Genomic DNA, 6,000 nt, shown 5'->3' on the forward strand with positions numbered 1-6,000 from the left:
CTCTCTCCCCTCCCCCCACCGCTGCACGCTCTCTCCCCTCCCCCCTCTCCTGCTCGCTCTCTGCCCCTCCCCCCTCCTCCCCACTCTGGGCGAAACCCGGGCAGCGAGGCTGTAACAGCGCTGCGCTCCGAACAGAGTTCGGCTCTTTCCGCCTGTCAGTACTTACGGCGGAAATACCCGAAGTCATACACGATTTAATGATTGGTTGGACTCTGCAGAATCTGCCTAGCAACCAATACGCACTTTGACTTTGGTCGCATTCGGGCCACAACTTTTAAAGAAATAAGACAGAAACTTCATCTGTGAAGTTTTATGAAATGTAATTACATGAAAACAGACATGAACTGATTATATGAATTTCCGCGGGGAAAAGCCCACTAATCACACAGATTTTAAGTCCAAACCCAGCTTAGATGGTCTTGCCAACCGATTTAATGGGGAAAAGGACATATGATAACGCCTCATATGAATTGGTGACAAATGCCAACAAAGTGTTTTTATTACACAGACAGGAAAATTTGCCAGTGTAGGGGAAAACGAAGCGTAGGGAATACGTGATGTTACCTTACAGCAGTGCGTCTAAAAATATGTTTAGCGTCTAAAACGCTGTTTAATAGTCGCCAAACTCGCCGGTGTAACTGAGCTGTCAGCGAAGGCTCCGAGGCTCCGAGGCTGAGCTGTCAGCGCTGCTCCTCCGCCCTGCCCGGCTCGCTCCGCTAGCCTAGCCTAATTAGCAGCGTTCATTCGGGAAACTAACGCCTAAGAACCCAATTCCATGTCATTTCCCGAGTCTTAAGGATAAACAAACGTCTTCAAACACACAAAAAACACACAAACCAGCATAAATAGCGAATTCCTTACCTTTCTGTCCGTTTGGACGAAGCACAGAAAATCACCAATTAGCCACACAGCCGTGCAGGAGGAAGCGAGGCAGGATGGGAAATGTAGTTTTCGGCGAATTCCTGTCGTAGTGTTCACGGACCAAGAGAGCAGCTTCAAAAAACTACACCGCCATTTTAAAACTTCAGAATGTGGCTTTCTCGCGCAGCTGCGTTAGCTGATTTCACTCTTTACAAACACGTTATAAAAATGCAAAAATGCATGAATATACTCTGAAAAACTGTAGAACTATGACTGTAACTCACATTTTACGAATTGTTTACGAAGCTTTACTGCTGCACAAAAATAAGTAGTTGTACTGACCTACTGAATGCTCAGCATGTTAACACTATTACACATAAAACACGATTAAGTTAACAATTCTGTTAGATTTAATAATTACTCTATATAGATTTTATGGTGTAATATACATTAGGAATGTACTGTAAATGTTTATTAGACCAAAAAACTGGACATTTTGTGGGAATTCATATTACCTTCACAGCTGAATATGTTCCTTTTAAGCGCTAGGTCTGTTTACCTACTAGTGCGCATGCGCAGTGTTCCCCTCAGGGCGGATTTGCATAAATTAGACTTGCATAGTGTGTTAAGCGAGCGGGCGTGGCCCCATCCCTTGCAAAACCAGCTCCAGACTACAGAGGCCGCTGTGGAGCACAGCTTCACACACACACTTCGGTTCCAAACCTTCCTCCTGGGCTTTAGCTAAATCAAGTGCGAGGCACCTAGTCATACCCTCTGCTACACGTTTTAAGGGGTCTCCCTCATGGGGACCATGGTTTTTGTCCCCATAACGTTTTGCGTCCCCATTTGGTTGGTGTGTAAACAGGGTTGTGTCCCCATGAAAATAGGAAAACAAGTCCACACACACACACACACACACACACACACACACACACAGAGCCCATGCTGTGTCATTGCACTGAAATAAAAGAGCTACACTGAATTTACAACAACATTTTCTCTTTCAGTTTACTTGATGTAATGTATTTTATTAATGTGGAAATTATGTATATATTTGAATCAAGTAAATACATTTTTCAGTAGTATAAATAAGCCCAACTTTAGCCAATACTGCATTTCTCTATTACTCATTATCAACACAAGATTAGATCAGGCCTTTGCAGTGATTGAATGTCTGTTATGCTGTATTATAATGTATATTAGTTCTTAATATGACAACCAGTGTTATCAGTAAGCTGGCATGGAAAATGTGCTGTAAACGCAGCAGTACAAGATAAATGTGTACAATTATTATAGTAAGTCCATGTAATTCATGCAATTAATACCATCATTACAAAATAAATTGGTTTGCTGTGAGGTTTATTCTGTAGATTCTGAAAAGGAGCAGCACACTGATAAACTGTGAGTGGTAATGTGATTTGTATTATTGTGTAATGTAGTGTAGAACAGTAGTGTAGTAGTAATATACTGAAGGGCTGCAGGCTATGAATGAGTGGGATTGGCAGGTGAGTTGATTAGATAAGAATACGGTTCAGTGATTCACAAGGCAGGAGATTTGTTTAGGGAATGACTCCTCGGAGCTGTCCTGCCTGATGACTCATATGCAGAGGACCCACCACATCTCATCCTCTTTGCTTCATATTTTCTTACAGCACACATATACTGACACAAATTGTAATTATGTTACAAATGATGTAAACTGAAGTTTACTGAGCTTCTGTTCCCGTGATGAGGGCTTCACAATACCCACCACCACCCCATCTCCTCCCTGTTCCTCGGTCCTACATCACTCCCACGACAGCTATTAGGGGAGGTCGGGCAATCTATCTACAGACAGAAGCTGCCCAGATGTCCAGACCAAATTCTTGACCCTTTCCCTCATACTACCACCACATACCTATAAAATATAAAGACCTAAAGCAAAGGAAGCACACACATATATATTTAATGAACATTGATATATATGGAATGAACATTGATATATACAGAATGAACATTCTATGTTCATTCTATATATATCAGTGTTCATTCTATATATATCAGTGTTCATTCCATATATATCAATGTTCATTCTATATATATCAGTGTTCATTCTATATATATTGGTGTTCATTCTATATGTATATCGGTGTTCATTCCATATATATCAATGTTCATTCTATATATATCAATGTTCATTCTATATATATCAGTGTTCATTCTATATATATCGGTGTTCATTCTATATATATCAGTGTTCATTCTATATATATCAGTGTTCATTCTATATATATCAATGTTCATTCTATATATATCAGTGTTCATTCTATATATATCGGTGTTCATTCTATATATATCAGTGTTCATTCTATATATATCAATGTTCATTCTATATATATCAATGTTCATTCTATATATATCAGTGTTCATTCCATATATATCAATGTTCATTCTATATATATCAGTGTTCATTCTATATATATCGGTGTTCATTCTATATATATCAGTGTTCATTCTATATATATCGGTGTTCATTCTATATATATATCGGTGTTCATTCCATATATATCAATGTTCATTCTATATATATATATATCGGTGTTCATTCCATATATATCAATGTTCATTCTATATATATCAGTGTTCATTCTATATATATCGGTGTTCATTCTATATATATATCGGTATTCATTCCATATATATCAATGTTCATTCTATATATATATCAGTGTTCATTCTATATATATCAATGTTCATTCTATATATATATCAGTGTTCATTCTATATATATCAGTGTTCATTCTATATATATCGGTGTTCATTCTATATATATCAGTGTTCATTCCATATATATCAATGTTCAATCTATATATATCAGTGTTCATTCTATATATATCAGTGTTCATTCTATATATATCAATGTTCATTCTATATATATCAGTGTTCATTCCATATATATCAATGTTCATTCTATATATATCAGTGTTCATTCTATATATATCAGTGTTCATTCTATATATATCGGTGTTCATTCTATATATATCAATGTTCATTCTATATATATCGGTGTTCATTCTATATATATCAGTGTTCATTCTATATATATCAGTGTTCATTCTATATATATATCGGTGTTCATTCTATATATATCAATGTTCATTCTATATATATCGGTGTTCATTCTATATATATATCGGTGTTCATTCTATATATATCAGTGTTCATTCTATATATATCAATGTTCATTCTATATATATCGGTGTTCATTCTATATATATCAGTGTTCATTCTATATATATCAGTGTTCATTCCATATATATCAATGTTCATTCTATATACATCAGTGTTCATTCTATATATATCAGTGTTCATTCTATATATATCAGTGTTCATTCTATATATATCGGTGTTCATTCTATATATATATCAATGTTCATTCTATATATATCGGTGTTCATTCTATATATATCAGTGTTCATTCTATATATATCGGTGTTCATTCTATATATATCAATGTTCATTCTATATATAGCAGTGTTCATTCTATATATATTGGTGTTCATTCTATATATATATCGGTGTTCATTCCATATATATCAATGTTCATTCTATATATATCAATGTTCATTCTATATATATCAGTGTTCATTCTATATATATCGGTGTTCATTCCATATATATCAGTGTTCATTCCATATATATCAATGTTCATTCTATATATATCAGTGTTCATTCCACATATATCAATGTTCATTCTATATATATCAGTGTTCATTCTATATATATTGGTGTTCATTCTATATATATATCGGTGTTCATTCCATATATATCAATGTTCATTCTATATATATCAATGTTCATTCTATATATATCAGTGTTCATTCTATATATATCGGTGTTCATTCTATATATATCAGTGTTCATTCTATATATATCAATGTTCATTCTATATATATCAGTGTTCATTCTATATATATCGGTGTTCATTCTATATATATCAGTGTTCATTCTATATATATCAATGTTCATTCTATATATATCAATGTTCATTCTATATATATCAGTGTTCATTCTATATATATCGGTGTTCATTCTATATATATCAGTGTTCATTCTATATATATCGGTGTTCATTCTATATATATATCGGTGTTCATTCCATATATATCAATGTTCATTCTATATATATCAGTGTTCATTCTATATATATCGGTGTTCATTCTATATATATATCGGTGTTCATTCCATATATATCAATGTTCATTCTATATATATATCGGTGTTCATTCTATATATATCAATGTTCATTCTATATATATCGGTGTTCATTCTATATATATATCGGTGGTCATTCTATATATATCAGTGTTCATTCTATATATATCAATGTTCATTCTATATATATCGGTGTTCATTCTATATATATCAGTGTTCATTCTATATATATCAGTGTTCATTCCATATATATCAATGTTCATTCTATATACATCAGTGTTCATTCTATATATATCAGTGTTCATTCTATATATATCAGTGTTCATTCTATATATATCGGTGTTCATTCTATATATATCAATGTTCATTCTATATATATCGGTGTTCATTCTATATATATCAGTGTTCATTCTATATATATCGGTGTTCATTCTATATATATTGGTGTTCATTCTATATATATCAATGTTCATTCTATATATATCAGTGTTCATTCTATATATATTGGTGTTCATTCTATATATATATCGGTGTTCATTCCATATATATCAATGTTCATTCTATATATATCAATGTTCATTCTATATATATCAGTGTTCATTCTATATATATCGGTGTTCATTCCATATATATCAGTGTTCATTCCATATATATCAATGTTCATTCTATATATATCAGTGTTCATTCCACATATATCAATGTTCATTCTATATATATCAGTGTTCATTCTATATATATTGGTGTTCATTCTATATATATCGGTGTTCATTCCATATATATCAATGTTCATTCTATATATATCAGTGTTCATTCTATATATATCAATGTTCATTCTATATATATCAATGTTCATTCTATATATATCGGTGTTCATTCTATATATATCAGTGTTCATTCTATATATATCGGGGTTCATTCTATATATATATCGGTGTTCATTCCATA

The sequence above is a fragment of the Pygocentrus nattereri genome, chromosome 5 (genome assembly GCF_015220715.1).
Source record: "Pygocentrus nattereri isolate fPygNat1 chromosome 5, fPygNat1.pri, whole genome shotgun sequence".
NCBI classification, from domain to species: domain Eukaryota; kingdom Metazoa; phylum Chordata; class Actinopteri; order Characiformes; family Serrasalmidae; genus Pygocentrus; species Pygocentrus nattereri.